The sequence below is a fragment of the Pezoporus flaviventris genome, unplaced genomic scaffold, assembly GCF_033815535.1.
Source record: "Pezoporus flaviventris isolate CSIRO_AGI_PZ_B2104156 unplaced genomic scaffold, CSIRO_AGI_Pfla_v1 ptg000035l, whole genome shotgun sequence".
Classification (NCBI taxonomy): domain Eukaryota; kingdom Metazoa; phylum Chordata; class Aves; order Psittaciformes; family Psittacidae; genus Pezoporus; species Pezoporus flaviventris.
Genome location: NW_026892583.1, coordinates 11,921,135 through 11,937,329, shown reverse-complemented (window position 1 = coordinate 11,937,329; position 16,195 = coordinate 11,921,135). Strand labels below are relative to the sequence as shown.

Here is a 16,195-nt window from a genome sequence, read left to right as displayed (position 1 = left end):
CACACAGCTCCAACACAATTCACCTCTCCTCAGGCAGCCTGGCAGAAGCTGCACTGCTGCCCAGGCCTGAGCTCCCTAGGCAGGCACAAGACATCCTTGCTTTGAATCCAGGGCAAAGTGGATGTTCTCAGTACCAGAAGAACAGGAAACTCACAGATTGCTAACGAGGATGGCATCTTGTTTAGGGGATACATTTCCAAATTCTGCAAGTAGCTATGCAGAGGTCCACCCTTACTGCTCAATTCTCCAAATTTCTACTCAACTTTGCCCTTAACAATATTGGTCAGATGACATTTTAGCCTATTCACTTGAATTTCTCCAGACCCACAAGCAAGTTTTAAATCTCTCACTTGTTCTGTGGGTCTCCCCATTGCCTGGTGCTAAAGCTTTTCTCAAAATGTCCTGCTAAAACAGCAGCAGCAATGGAGAAGCAAAAAGTAGCCAACCTTGAAAGGTTCACAAGTCACTCAGAGCAATGTTTAAGTAGGTATAGCAGAATTTATTAACCTTTGTAATATACCACAATGGTGCTGAGACTGACAAAATTATGCTACAACTGAGCCATGTACAGCCTAACAGTGTCATGATGCTTTCAGCAAGCTTCCACCCATGGTGAACAAGGTCTTGCAGGAACCTGGGGAGGGAAGAGTATGTGTGCACGGAGCTCAGGGCACAGGAGGAAGGTAAGAAACCTCAAAATAAGCGAGAGCATTGTGAAATTTTCCTATAGCAAAGTACCAACCAAAGCGTTCCTGCAAGAATATATTACATTTCTGGAAGTAGGAGTATTAGCCTCATTCACATTACAATTTCTTTCCCTACAAGAATAAATTTGGTTATTCTTAGTATGAACACCATAAAAGTTACTTTATCCAGACTTATTTTTAAATGTGTATTTTAACAGATGAGAACAGAATCCTTCTGCCAAAGACAGGTATTAACCCAGGAGAATCTAGTTTCAGACTCCTTAACTACACAAGATTTCACTGAAGTATGCGCCCGCAGTCCTTCACCCTGTTTCGAAAGGAACAAAGGAAGAGGAAATGACTAATCAAAGCAGCAGCACATTAATATACCTTGGTATGTGGAAAGGGAAAATTGTAGTGGGTATTTTTAACATTCCCAACAGGGGAAGGTACTGCCACGTGTACACCAGCTGCCACAGAGGCTCAGCAGCTCCTGGAAGCAGCAAGGGAAGCTGCGTCTAGAACAGGAGTTCTGTATTTTCTACTGCATGCATTGTTCGCAAGTCAGCTGATGATGCCTTTGCTTAATGACACACCTAGAACAGAGGCACAGCTGGGGCAAACAGCAATGCCTCTGTGATAATAGGTGCACTTTGACTTCAATTGTAGGAGAAACAGCCTGGAGAGGTGCTCCAGAGGTAAAAGGTGAGAGCTTCTCAGAGCACTGTTCCACTGGCAGGCACTCCTACAAGTCCCACTGCCACTCAGCTCTGCCGAGCAAAGGACAGAATCACAGGATATGAAAAGCTGGAAAGGACCTTAAGATCATCCAGTTCCAACCCCCCTGCCATGGGCAGGGACACCTCACACTAAACCATGTCACCCAAGGCTCTGTCCAACCCAGCCTTGAACACAGTCAGGGACAAAGTATTTACCAGTTCTCTGGGCAACCCATTCCAGTGCCTCACCACCCTCGCAGTAAAGAATTTCTTCCTTACATGTAACCTGAACTTCCCCTGTTGCAGTCTGAACTCATCACCCCTTGTCCTATCGCTGCAGTCTCCAGTGAATCCTTCTCCAGTATCTTTGTAGGCCCCCTTTGGATATTGCAAGGCTACTATGAGACAGGAGAAAAGAAACCTCTCCCTGTGCCACGTGGTATCTTGCAAGTCACAGCTCACCCACATACAACAGAGCACAACCCCTTCCTGTACCTTCCCAAGCTTCTCAAAGCTCTGCATTGCCTGTACACACACAGGGGCCACACTGCCAGCAAAACACTACACCTTCAAGTGTTTCCTTGCAATTACTTTGCCACTGCACCTACAAAGCCAAGCCACCAATATCCCAGTACAACTAGATATAATAGCTGGGTTTTAATCCCACACTCCCACTGCCAGCTGCCTCCTTTGGAAGCTCTTTGGGGCAGTCACAGTAACAGGTTCACTCAGACCAACTGGGCAGAGGCCTGAAGGACTACTGTGATAATCTCAAAATTGGAACTTTCAAACCCCCTCCTATAAGAGATCAAACCAAATGAACCTAGCAAGTGCCCACTATGGGCATTTGTGCAGAGGGATGGCACAGCACAAAAGCATTGCTCACTCAGGCAGGAGCTGGACTGCTGCCTGTCCAGCTGCAATTGTTCCTACATGTCATAATTAAGGGCTACAAAAATTTACTCTTTTTCTAATGCCAAACCCCAAAAGACTTGTTGTAACAAAGTAATTTTAAATGCTACATGGAAAGCAGCTGCTGAACCAACTGTAGTCATTCAGATCCCCTAGTTCCAACACTGCTCAATGCAAAAAGATATAGAGAAACTAATCTTTAATGTTCTTGCAGAGCAATCAGCCACCCAGAACACAGCTAGAAGCCTGAAGCTTAAGCAGGTCTTCACCCTGATACTGCAAAATGACAACCCTGGTCATTCCACCAACAAGATTTTCCCATTATTTCTGTTCAGTGTGCTGTTAAACACAACTATACAAAGAGACTGGACCACTGACAAAAAAGTGCTTCGTTAACCTCTCGGTGACTCAACAATCCCATTGTTAAACCACAGTGGACAAAAGGAGAAGCCAACAGCAGATGGATGCTCTCATCTATTTGAATTCTTTGAGGAATATGATATTGACCTGCCTTGGAAACAGGCTGCAAGCTAAAGGAGAGTTGTTAACTCACAGAGGGAAATCAAAACTCTTAAGTGATTGTGAATCATATCAGATCTAGACGCTTTCATGTGGTTTCTTCTAACTACCTGAAGTTTAAGATATTATTTACTGTATTACATTATGTCTAAGCAGTCGAGTGATTTCAGTTTTCTCTAAAGAGAGGAAAGCATGATTGCTGCATCAAAATTACTGTAAATAAGGCACAGACCTTGCTAAATGAGAGCATCAGAAAGCAGCATTTGAAACAAGACTGCTGTGCCCCATTATCTGGCTAAATCTTGATAAACCTTTAGCTGGAAAAGGAGATAAAATCAACAGGCAAAATTTTTCGCTCTCCTCACCACATACAGTACAGTGGGAGGAAAAAAAAGTAGAAACAAGTATGCACCAATTAAATAACCAAAGTTCAGGGTAGTAATAAATTTTCAAATATGCCAAGAGTTTGAAACGCAGGAGTATGCAGTTAGTTCTCAAGATTTTAAAAGGGCAACTTCAGTTTAGGCTAGACTATAGAAGGAATGTAGACTGAACATACAGAAATCAAAGTTCATATAAGTTGACAGAGGCATCACAAGTAAGAGTTATCATCAGCATGTGCAGCACAACTACCAAACTAGGACTCAGAAAACGTGAGTACTACGAGCCTCCCCAGCCTGGAAATGCCCCCTCTTCAGCCTACACAGCTGGGCAAGCACTACATCAGCATGCCTATTTTTGCTTTTAATACAGTAAAACACAGCTGTGGCTCAGAAACACACAAAGCCATCAGAAAACCCAAAGAGCCAGGCCTGAGCTAGCACTACCTGCCACACTTGCTTCCCTCTGAGCACGTACAGCTATGCTGACCCAAACTACACCCAAGCAAATACAGGCCATACCCATAGATCAGCTTCCTCCAGCTCCTACCTTGCAGGGTGGGGTCCAAGCCAGAGGACAATGCTGGCATAGAAGCAAATGGGTAGGACCTGGCTATGAATGCATTTTGTCTGCAAGTCAGAAAACTCTAAACCACCAATCCAACAAGGTGCTCAGTGCTGTAATGGTGAATCTGCAGCCTCCATACACAGCATGGGTGCTGTGCTTTATTTCACCTGGCAGTAGAGCAGCAGCAGACTCCTACTCGCCACTCTTGCCACTTAGAGATGAACCAGAGCCCTAGGACTCCAGGGAACATGTTTAAGTGATACAAGAGGCTTCTACCACTCACTATTTTGCTAGCAGCAATTTTTATCCACAGTCACATTAGAAATGACACCTGCAAAAGAGGGTTGGATTTTATTACAACTGTGAACTAACTTAAAAATCATTTGCCAGATTAAAACATTGCTCATGCTGTTTTTATGAAACCTTCGAAAACAGGGAATATGTAGAGGTACATTCAGGACTGAACTTGAACCACATAAGCTTCTGCCGATGATAAGCTTCCTACAACACTAGTATTTTGACTTTCTGCTCCAGCACAAACTTGTACCTGATGAAGTCTAAACAGACTGCTATCCCCAAGACTTCCACAGCAGACATGAGTGAGTTTGACTGCTCTGCAGCAAAGCTGTCCTTCAAGCTTATCCTAAAGCATGTTATCATACAGGCATAAATATACCATTTCTATATCCAAGCTAGATCTCTAATGCTGTAGAACATGGTGCTGTTGATACTCTTAAAGTTTCAGAATGGTTAATGAACAAAAGAGGCTTTAGAAGCAAATCCTTACAGCACTGGCACCATACAAATTACCCCAGTGTATTCTGAAGTATAAATTGCATTATGAGCTGGAACTTTCAACTCAATTTAAAAGCACAACATAATTTTAAGAAATTGCTGCTTAACTGTGGTCATTTTCCTACTGAGATAGGTGAAGCATTAAGGTCCCTCTCCACTGTCATTTGAGGCACTGCATGTAGCCCATTTACAAAGGGGGGCTCTACCAGCTCACCTCATCATCTAACCAAGCATCTCTTGCTACAACAGGGACCTCATCGGCCATAGCTCCACAAGATACCACCACTTCCACACCAAGGAGATCTGCTCCTAAACAGTAGCACTACACATTCCTATCCATAAGGTTTCTTTTCACCTTGTTAACCATTCTGTGCTTCGGTCTGCTGAAGGACCACACACATAACACATACAGCAACAATACACAGTGCCAACTCAGAATGGAATCTCAGACCCACCTTTAGGATCTGGGTGAGCACCTTTAGAAGGTCACAGGTACTCAGGAACCAGTGCAGTATTTTAGCAGCCTCCACAGCACCACTTAAAACATCCTGAGTAGGAAGCTAAACTCCCCTCCTACATCAGGGAAGAGGCTTCAGCTCCTCCACAGACTTGCTTACACAGACCTGAATTACTCCTTCACCACATGGTCCATGGTTCTTTTACCACCTTCCTCATGTGGTTTTTGAGCCCCAGATGAGTGATGCTGAGGCTTGCTAATATTCCTCTGAGCAGCAGCAGCCACTCAGCAAACCCCACAATACTCCTTAGCCATACTGGTCCCCAGTTCCACAATTCAGGTCACTGCATAACCCCAGATACAGCACAATGTTGGGAGTTGAACAACAACACACAAGAACCCCCCAAAAGATGTGCTCAATGTGTGCATCTCTATGGGTTTCCTCTACTTGTGATCATAAGGACAAAACTTGTAAGAGCTTCCTAAAGGGACTTCAAATATGCTTTTCACTGTTTTCATAATTTTGAGTTCAAGTCAATAACCCAAAAACCCAGAGCCCTCCCCCAAAAACAGTCTCATAACACATGCATGCACACATGCCCCAATGCACCCAGCTTTAGTGATGAGCACAGTACTCATCTGAACTCGAGAACATGCCAGGTTGTTAAAAAGACCTAAAACTGCTCAGCAATAGAAATGCAAAGTAATTGAGGTCATTTCTCTCATGCTTCTCTGGGTTCTCACTCCCCTTGTTTTGCTGCCCCACAACCTGCTCCTTCTTTGGCATGCGAGGACTGAACAATCACTTTACCACATCCACAAAAATCTAAACTTACTAGCCTCCAACTTCAGTTAGACTTTAAACTATTACTCCAGTAGCCTGTAATGGGGAGTGAGGATTAAGAAATGTACTTAGAAATAGGTACACTGGACCAGAAGCCAAAGAATTCTTCCTCTGCCCACACAAACAGCATGGAAAAAAGGTACAAACTGGGAGATCAAGGGTTGGAGACTGAAAAGGCAGGCTTGTAATGGAAATATCTGCCCAAGAATTTTCACAAGCCTTTAAAACTTCTGAAACCTAACCCCTTCACTAGCACTTTTCACATGCCTCAGACTGCAGACCAGGTTATGCAAGCTGTAATTATGCCTCTGGAACCCTCCCCACCCACTCACACCACTCCGCACCTCACCAAATCCACATGTGGAAGTACACCAAGGTGTAGAAGTCACCTACCTGTCCCTCCCATAACTGGCCGAGTGTACTGCCATGTGTGCAGAGAAAGCCCAGCTTCGATGTGCATCTTGAACTAGGCTCTAACTCATTAAAAGCTACTTTTAAAAAAACAACAAACTGTTTTTACATATGCACACATTAAGCTGTAAAGAGGTTTACTAAATCTAGCACACAATCCAATCCTAACAGTAGTGCAGCACAGGCTGTAGATAGGGTGTAGATGGGGTGAAGGTAACAAGGGAGAACTGTCAGTACTCCCACTGAGCTGCCATGAGAAAATCCAGGGAACCCAGTAAAACCCTAAAACAACCTCCATAAATCCTCCCTGCAGCTTGGTGGTTTCCAAGGCTTTGGAAGACCTCTGCCTCTCTTCTGGGCAATGCTCCTCATTGTCCACACTAGGACAGGCTTGCCAAGGGCACCTTCTCAATATTCAAGCAAACAGCTCCTCATTGGTCAGAGCTTGAACTTGAAGTGAATCTTTGATGCACCTCCACCATTTACAGTAATAAATACAAGACAAGGCAGCACAAACAGAAAAAGCAGCAGTTCTTTATCAGTTCATCACAGCTGAAGCCACACATGCTGGCAACAGGTATTTGCACAAATGTCAGTAGGTGTACTATGCAATACAGCATTCACCCACAAACACCACTTACTGTCAGCATCCCAGCACCACACCTCACTGAAACACAGACACTGCCTGGTCCTGGAGAAGGACGTGCCAAGTGTCCCCAGAAGACAGCAAGTTAAAGGAGGCAGAAGAGTTCCTGCCTAATCCTAGGGGAAAAGGCCCTTCCTGGCACAGCACCGCTACACTGTTCACTTCCCAGATTTGAAAATGCCCTGTGAAAGATAACTGGGTATGACCTGCTGTAGCCATGGTGCTGCTCTCAGGTATCACTGGAGCTGAAATGTGGAAGGGCAGAAGAGATGATGCAGTTGGTTTCACACATCTCATTTTAGGTCCATGCATAGCATAGCATTAGGGGAAAGGCAATGCCTACATGAAAGCCAAGCTGGGATGACCCCATGTAACATAAGCAATGACTTGGTGGACAACACAGTGGTAATCATCACAGCAGCCTTTCAAACCCTTCTGGGACCCAGGAAGAAATACTGCTTTCTGGGACCCAGGAAGAAATACTGCTTTCTGGGACCCAGGAAGAAATACTGCTTTCTGGGACCCAGGAAGAAATACTGCTTTCTGGGACCCAGGAAGAAATACTGCTTTCTGGGACCCAGGAAGAAATACTGCTTTCTGGGACCCAGGAAGAAATACTGCTTTCTGGGACCCAGGAAGAAATACTGCTTTCTGGGACCCAGGAAGAAATACTGCTTTCTGGGACCCAGGAAGAAATACTGCTTTCTGGGACCCAGGAAGAAATACTGCTTTCTGGGACCAGTCTTGGCTTCCCACCCCTGTTGCAGCAGAGATCCTGAAAGGAAGACACATGCAGGGGCAGCCTTGCTACCACAGAAGAGCCCTTTCCCACTCACCCACCAGCCAACTGCCAGCACAAAGCCCAGGCAGCATGGTCCTGGCCAGAACAGCATTAGGAGCTGGTGACCTCTCAGCATCTTCAACTGCAGGCAACTGGCTTCTGCTTTCCCTTCTGTTAAATGGAAGGTAAGTGCCTCCATCCTGCCTACTCACAAGGGTAGACAGACCTCACCAAGCGACAGCCTGGCAGCAGCACAGGGCAGGTACCCAGCAGAGATCCATGTGAGCCAAATGCAAGTTATTGGCTTTAAACACGCCTGCTACTAGCACTCTCCACCACAGGCTCAGGAACCCTTCACTTCCTCCAATAAACTGGACTTTTTTCTTTGTAATTACAGAGTATGGCCTTTTAAACTTAAAACCCCACAGCAAATAGGCTGAGGGGAAAAATAAAACTCATAGATTAAGCCAGCAACAATAAAATTACCAGTTAACTGATATTATAGGCTCTCTTATCAGTCAGTCACGATCCGGTCCAATCCTGAAGAGCTGCACCTTGTGCAATAGCTTAGTCATCATCTTCCTTGACAGCTACGCACTTGCAAATAGATTACGAGTCCACTCACATTTTCCCAGGAACATTTTCTTCCCCGCCCTACTACAAGCAGGACAGCAGCAGAGCACTGCCAAGCCAAGGAGCAAGCAGCTTGCTCCCTCGCAGGGGAGAAGATAGCGCTTTTATCTCCTGGACTCAACAACTTCCTTTCTGTGCAGTTGCAGGCAGACAAAAGACACCTTTACACAGACTGGAACGAGATGTACCAAAATTTGTCACATCCCTGAAATAAAATACCCTGCTTGCCATTTTCAGTCCATATGGGAGAGTGGAAAGCAGTATTAAGCCAGCATTCTTCTATCAGAAAGCCTTGCAGGGTTGGATTTGGAAGCAAAGGAATAAGTAGCCCAAAATAACTCTGGTTCAGTTTATATTGCTCTGGCGGGTGACACAGCTAAACAAAATAACACTGGACTGAGGTACTTCCCCTCCATGGGATGGGAGCTGGATTGTTTTTAGAAGTGCCATGGATCACGGGCATAAATATACCAGGCTTTAAAAGCCTTCAACACCCACGTAATTCTGAACTCAAGCTTTATTTTCTCTGGGTCATTCAACACACGCTCAACGAACTGGAGACCAGATAGGCAGGCTGAAAAGGTGAGCTACTCAATATGCACCATCCAAAAAACAACTTGTGTTTTGCTAGGCATCAACACTCCTGAGACGGAAAAAGCCTTCCCTTATGCTCAACCAGTCATTCAACTACAACTTGAAGGAAATCAGGAGTTTTGCTCTATTTCCTCAACTTTACAGCATAAAAGGGCTTAAAGATGTTTCCTGCAGCAAGGGAGCTGTTAGCAATGTACTGGCTGTTCTCAAGTAGAGCAGTGATTTGTGGGATTGCCTGACTGCGAGCTGAACCAGACAGAGCAGTGCAGGCAGTAGCAGCCGCCAGGAGGGAGGGGTCCAACAGGAAAGAGCAAAAACCTGCAAGAAGTGCTTCTTTCCATACTTTACTACCATTGAAAATCCTGCACGCCTGACAGAAACAGCAGCAGGGAGTTCTTACTAACAGCAGAGGACAAGGCTATTTTTAATAGGGATTACTAGTGCAAGAAAATGAGTAGCTTGCCCACATTACTAATATACAGCACTTTCCCCGAGTTATAACACAGCCTCAGTGATCTACAAGCAAAGATGTGGTTTCATTTGAAAAAGAAAAAATGCTACTCTTCTAAATAAGTCGTCTTGGAAATAAAAGGGAATTTAGAGCTGTGATTTTTGATAAGCAGGGTAGCCACAAAGCACTAACAAAACCAAAGAACACTGCAAAAAACAAGAAGGGCGGCATACAAGTAACTATTTTACTTCTGATTAACCCACAAACCTTAAAGTTGCCATCCTTCTCCTCTCCCTCCCATCCCACACGCATCACACAGCGAAATTCAAGGCCTGAAGCTCCTAAATTATTTCTTTCCATCATAGTGTTGCAAGGAGACAATATTCTTCATGTTAGAAAGTCAGAGAAGAAACCTTTGAGAGTTTCATGTGCATACATGCTACATTAAATCATTTCTTTTTCCATTTTCCACAGTACCTAGGACACTTAAAAGAAAAATCACCTTTAGTTAAATAGGAAGCATTAAAAAGGATCATGAGATTTGCATTCTTCAGCACCTCAAGATTATTACAGTTTCCACATCTATGACTTCCTCTTCCAACTCCCCATCAAGCTTCAATTGAAGAATGCTTGTATTTGAGAGGATTTTGGCATTTCTCATACCAAGACACTGGAGTGTCCAGGCCAACAAGACAGCAGAATTTATACATTCCCAGGAGATCTCCATTTAATTTTGCTGTATGGATAGACACTGCACCAAGCTTGCACCCTGCCCAGGACCTATATTTAGGGGATGAGATGACCTGACTGTGCCCCCATAAGCTCATTTATTCACTTATTCATTCTAATATAATCTAATTAGACTGCAGCAGTCCTGCACCCAAGCATGGCAGCGACCAAGAGAGGACAAATTCAAATGCAGGGAACCTGGCCCAGATGCTGCTTTAGTTCTCACATCAGGGGAAGAAAAACCCTTGCAGAGGAATGACAGGAACTACAATGCCTGCATACCGCCTCCCTGCTTCGAGCAGCACCTGGATTCATTCTGCTTCTCCCCCCCGCCAACTAAAGAGCAGTTCTTCAACTGAAGAAGCAGGTGAGTCGAAATCAACATGCAGTGCTTATCAATGTGAGCACTGCTGCTCCCACTCCAAACTCATTGGAAATAACAGACACCATGAAGCACCATGGGGTGGGGGAGCAGTGGAATAAAAATCAGGAATCCAAATCTCTCAGGCAATACCCACACCAGCAGGCACAGATGTGTTCCCAAACAAGAGATCACAGGCATCAGACTGGAGAAGTCCACATGGTAAACGAATTACTTTAAAAGCTCCACTCTGGCAAGAAATAGGAAGTTTTCAAAGCTCAGAAGTCCCTGCTCTCCTGCGAGCAGCTGTAGCATGCAGGCATGTGAACAGGAAGAAGCTTTTACATTTCCAAACCCATAAATAAATATTTCCTTTTTTAAAGGCATCGTGTTTTATTTGCTTGGACATCTCGTATAACAGTAAGAGAAACAGATTCCTAAGAGTCATGAGCTGGTAATTCTCCAATCTATCATCTCCACAGTTTATGCACCGTGATTTGTGTGGGAAAGATTTAGCCCAGTAGCTCCCTGTCTCATTAGCCTAAAACAATCACCCAACGAATGTCAAAAAAGTTCAGGATCTCAGTGCAGCAACAGACCCCCCCCCAAAATTACTCTTTTTAAAGAAATAGTACAATGCTGCTGCTTCGCCAACACAGAGCAGGAAGCTTAACTGCTAAACACAGGTGCCTAAAATTACCTTTCTATTAAAAAGGTTTTGATGGGTAAAAGCAAAATTTTTCACTAACAAGGAAATCCCATGAATATAGGTAACAGAACAACAGGAAGAGACTTAAAGACTTTGACTTGTTTAACCTATTAAAACAAGTGGTCAAGAGGGGATCAGACTGCTCTGATTACATCAGGTAGGGAAAACAATGTTTTAAACCAAATGGCAATGCCAGAACAAAACCCAGTTACACAAACAGGCCATAAACACCACGAGGATGGAAATACAGTGATTGCTCCAAGACCAAGAGAAAGCTCTCAACAGCTCTCTTGCAGAGATGCAGCAAAGAATAAACTGAACAAGTTTCACCTTAAAAGCAGTTATGTTACAAAAGGCATAAACAGCACAGATGGGTGCTATAAACAGGGAAACTAAACTTGATCAGGGGCTCTCTTCCGCTCTCGGGTTCTTACAAACTTGCTTGCTGCTGCAGCTCTTGGAGTGGATAGCAGGAATGAAGAATTACCCTCCTCCTTCCACTCTGTCTTCTTCACCCCTCCAGGATGAGGCAGGGGATATTCATGCTATTTACTCAGGCACGTAACTTGGGTATGATTAGGGAACTAAACTTGGGAGCTGAAGCTCTCACAAAGTCAATGGCAAGAGGTGGGTGTCTTGGCAGCAGCAGGGGAAGGGATTAGGAGCAACCAAGTTTGATGCTTAAAATAAAACACATGTCCTCACTCCCCATGTCCTTATGCTCAAGGGTCTCGGACAAAACCATATTTAATCTATAGGCATCATCTTCAGAATTCATGGGGAATTCCAGTTTCTGAGGGATTTTGTTAACCTTGGGCTTATACCACTGACAGTCAAGCAATGATTAGACACTTTTAAGCAACAACAAAAGCAAGAGCAGATGATGCAAATGAAAGCTGCTACACAGCTAAACAAATACCACAGTTTTACACAGGCTTGAACAAGTCTTTCCCTTTTCTTCAAGGGGTCTCAAAACCAAACTAGTTATCAGGATTAGTTATCTGCAATGGGGATTTTCTGACAGTGGGGGGTAAAGAACCAAATTAAAAGCTAATTGTGTTCTTCATATCCGACTGCTGCTACTGAGAGCAGAAAGCATCTTCTTGAGACTAGACAGATAGGGAAAAAAAAAATCAATTAACAAATAAAGGTTAGTAACTCTAACAGGGAATTAGTGTTTCTAGCCAAACCCCAACCTTTCCCTGCTGCAGTTACACACAAAAGTTATTTTAATCACAGTATGCAGAAAGCAGCATCAGCATATGAGGCAAGAGAAAAAATATGTGGTAAAGCAAGTTGCGTAGCCTGTCTGCGGACAGAAATTACAGTGCAGTTATAGGGAAGAGGTCCACAAGGCAGAGAAATGCTTCCAGCCCAAACCAAAGAGGAGGACGTTAACGATTCACCGAGAGAACATGCAAGGAAAATATTTGAAAGAAGGTGGAACATGGGAACTGAATCCCCTTTTAACTTCTGCAGCAATTAATTCAGACTTTTTCAGAGAGGGATTTCTGCCTTGTCATACAGAAAGAGAGGTTAAACAGAATTTGCCAGTTACATCTACTAAACGTCATGCGCATTGTTGGAGACAGGCAGCAATGGAAACACAAGGAAAAAAACATTTTAAGTTCTTTTGAACTACAGCTGAGTATCAGCTTTACATCTCTTCCTTAGCTCACTTCAACGAAGCAAGAAATAATCTTTTGAGTTCTGCTAACAGTGACCTCAAAACACACAGCAGAGCCTTTGGAAAAGGCAGGCTATAAACCGGCAAACCTAAAGCACACAGGTGCATGCACATCACTGGAAAGCAACATTTGGTGCTGCCTAATGCCGAAAAGACACTATGCTACATTATTCTTAATAGCCACCTACTCAATTAAGTTACTTCATCAATTAAAAGTAGCTGGGTACAGAACATATAACCCTGCAGCTCTGTCTTCCCCACCACTATACTTCCCCCCTTAATAACCTGCACGGCAGAGGGAGGCCTCCAGGAATGGAGCAGTAAGTTGTGAGTAGAGAGAAAAGACGTGAGGGTACCACCACCTCTGGGGTTACTGCCGCCGCGAGCACCCGGCACCAACGCTGTACCAGGAAGGCAGAGGCAGCTTTAAATAAGATACCCCTGACAAACATCACCTGCGAACACGGGGAAAGGCAGCTGGCTTTCCCGTGCGCGGTTAGCACTACCACAGAAATACAAAATGGGCCGGACTCCTCCAACCGGCAAAGCGCAATGCTTCATTAAAGTTTGCGAGGCCAGCCGGGCGCTGCAGCATTCGGCTCACGCCTAACCTTACCCTGGGGGCCGAAACCCACGGGGAACTCATTACACATCACATTCTGGGGACCAATTCGCCCTCAACCGCGCTCCCCAGGTCCGCGCCACCGGCAGCAGGCAGGTACACACGCACACCTACGACCCATACATCATTTTCCCCCATTTTAGCAGTTTCCTTGGCTCGGGAAGGCTCCCAGGGTACGTGCAACGGCGGCACCGACCGCCCCTGCCCGGCGGGGCTGCGCTGCCCCAGCGGCGCGGCTGCCGGAGGCCCCCGGCAGCAGCCGCCCCACGGCCGCGAGTGGGAGCGGCTTCTCCCCCCCACCCCCCCGAGCGGGGCCCCCGGTGAAACCCCCGCCCTCAGCGCCCCCAGGGAGGGCGGCGGGGGCCGCCCAGCCGAACCCGCAGCGCGGGGCTCGCCCCGCCGCCCACCTGCCGGCTCCGCGGCTCAGCCACGCAGAGGCCTAGGCCCACCGCCCCTCGCCGGGCAGGCCGCGGGCAGGCCCCGGCCCCAAGCCCAACCCGGCCCTCCACGCCGCCGGGCCGGGCGCTCTCCGGGCGGGACTCACCGTGAGACGCGGAGGGCCAGGCCGAGCTGGGCCGGGCCGTGCAGAGCGGGTCGGCGGAGACGGAGCGGCGGCAAGCCAGTGCTTGCGCGGCGCTGGCGGGCAGGAAGGGAAGGGAAGGAGGGAGGAGGCGGCACCGCACGTCCACCGCGTCTGCCGGCCCCCCCCCTCCCGCCTGTTAAAGGCGCGGCGGCGATGGCCGGTGGCACCGCCGCCTCCCGTCCGCCCCGCCCTGCGGGGTCCCCAACCTACCCTGTCGCACCGCGGAGTCACCCCCGCCAGAGCCCACACCGGCGTGGGGAGACCCCGGGTGCCCCGCACGGCTACCTCAGAAACGGGGATTTCCCCCCCTCCGCAGGGAGCCTCCCCGCCGCCATCCCCACGTGTGTGGGTACATCCACCCGGAGCCTTCCGTGTGCGGGGATCACACCCCCCAGACCTCCTCCATGCGAGGATCCCCCACCCGGGCCTCCCGCAGGCACACTGGGATCCTCCCACTCAGGTTTCCCACCCGAGCAGGGGAATCACCCCCAGCGCCCACTGCTTACACGCACAAGGGTCCCCTATCCATGCAGGGCATCACCTGCCTGGGTGCCCCGTTCTCCCTACTGACCCCCACGCAGTGCACATTGGCTCCTTCCGCACCCCTCTCCACCTCCTTTCTGGAGGGTGGGCAAGCATAGGCACCCCATGGGCCCGGGGCAGGCAGGCACAGTGCACCCCAAGGCCTCCCCCAGGACACCTCCCCCTGACCAGCAAGGGGGGGTGCCCCTGCATTTCTCTTAATTGCCTTAAAACTGCCTGGATATCCAGCATGATTTAGCCCTGCTCGCAGCACAGGACGTACTGAAGGGGCTCATTCAATCACGGCTGTGCTGGTCTGGAGTTCAGGGGAGCTTAAGTGGATTTTTTCAGCTCAGACGTCTTAAACCTCTGCCTTTTTATTTCTTCTGACGTGGATCCTTCCCCAAGTGCTCACAGGGCAAATTTCTTTCACCTTAAACATCACCAACAGCTTGCGCATGAGATCAGTGGCTGACCACAATAATAACCAGGCTTTGAATTCACATTGAGTACTCACAGGGATGACAGTTAATGCTCTGTCCTATAGTTACTGGGGGACAGTGAAACAGCAGAAGCAGCCACCAAAGCCACAAGTCTGGCTCCATCACTGGGGGACTGACATTAACCCGCAGCTTCCAGGAGTTCCAAACATTGATAGGAAAAAGCAAACTCCTGTGGACAAGAATATTCACCTTTTTTTTGGCAGCAGGAGCAGTGATAAGGAGAGCTGAGCCAGCAGTGGCTGCACATCAGTGCTGATGCTTGTCAGGACCAGCATGCTGAGCCCAGCTGTGGTATCCACAGGGGCTCACCACTCTTCAGCCAGGAGACAGCAAAAGGGAGTTCTTCCAGCAAACTGGAGAGGCTGGCATCCCCCCAAGGCTTTGCACACACCCTCCCATCATTTCTTCATACCTCTGGCAATGAAGAGTTTGGTTTAATTACCAGGTCCTGTTGCTCACAGCAAACAATTTTTTTTGCTTGTCCCAAAGCACCCTTGAGAAATCATCTGCTCCACAGTATTTGGTATCAAAGAAGGATTTGCACTGAGCTGCACTAAGAGCTCACCATTACCCTCTTCACCAGCGATGTGTGTCACTCAGCTGCAGGCTAGCCCAGCATTTCCAAACTATTCAGAGCAAAGGCAAGGTGCATGCTGGCAGAAGCTGTGCCTTTGCATGCAAGGCAAAGCAGGCCAGAGGCAAGTACATGCCAGCAGCGATGGTCACAGGATGTGCAGGAGGTGGCAACTTCAATCACAGGGCAGCATTTTGCTGCTTCATCCCAGAGCTTCCCTGCCTCAGCATATCCCAGCCAGTCACTCCACTCTTGCAGGAGTGCTGCTGAGAGCAGCACACGAGTCAGGCAAAGGCAGCCTCTGCACCCTATGCTTGCAAGGTGCAAATTGATGCCCAAATCTTGCTTATAATCATAGAGTCATATCATCAAATGGTTTGGGCTGGAAGGGACCTTAAAGCTCATCCGGTTCCAAGCCCCCTGCCATGGGCAGGGACACCTTCCACTAGACCAGGTTGCTCCAAGCCCCGTCCAACCTGGCCTTGAGCACTGCCAGGGATGGGGCAGCC

At 47.3% G+C, this 16,195-nt stretch overlaps 1 protein-coding gene and 1 long non-coding RNA gene across 13 annotated transcripts in view; one reads left to right on the top strand and one right to left on the bottom strand.

Annotated features, from left to right (window-relative positions):
* The window catches only part of LOC133273918 (uncharacterized), a 376,828-nt gene that overhangs the window by 224,468 nt on the left and 136,165 nt on the right, over window positions 1–16,195 (top strand). The gene's annotated exons all lie outside the window — the stretch shown is intronic.
* KTN1 (kinectin 1) overlaps window positions 1–16,195 on the bottom strand; it is a 113,620-nt gene that overhangs the window by 73,694 nt on the left and 23,731 nt on the right. For 5 of the 12 annotated variants that reach the window (XM_061462586.1, XM_061462591.1, XM_061462588.1 and 2 more), the window contains exon 1: window positions 14,049–14,209. The exons of 1 other annotated variant lie outside the window; for it this stretch is intronic. The gene's annotated coding sequence lies outside the window, so the exon portion shown is untranslated. Of the gene's footprint in view, window positions 1–14,048; window positions 14,211–16,195 lie in introns of those variants that run through there. 6 more of the 12 variants (XM_061462590.1, XM_061462593.1, XM_061462594.1 and 3 more) reach the window with 2 other exon arrangements.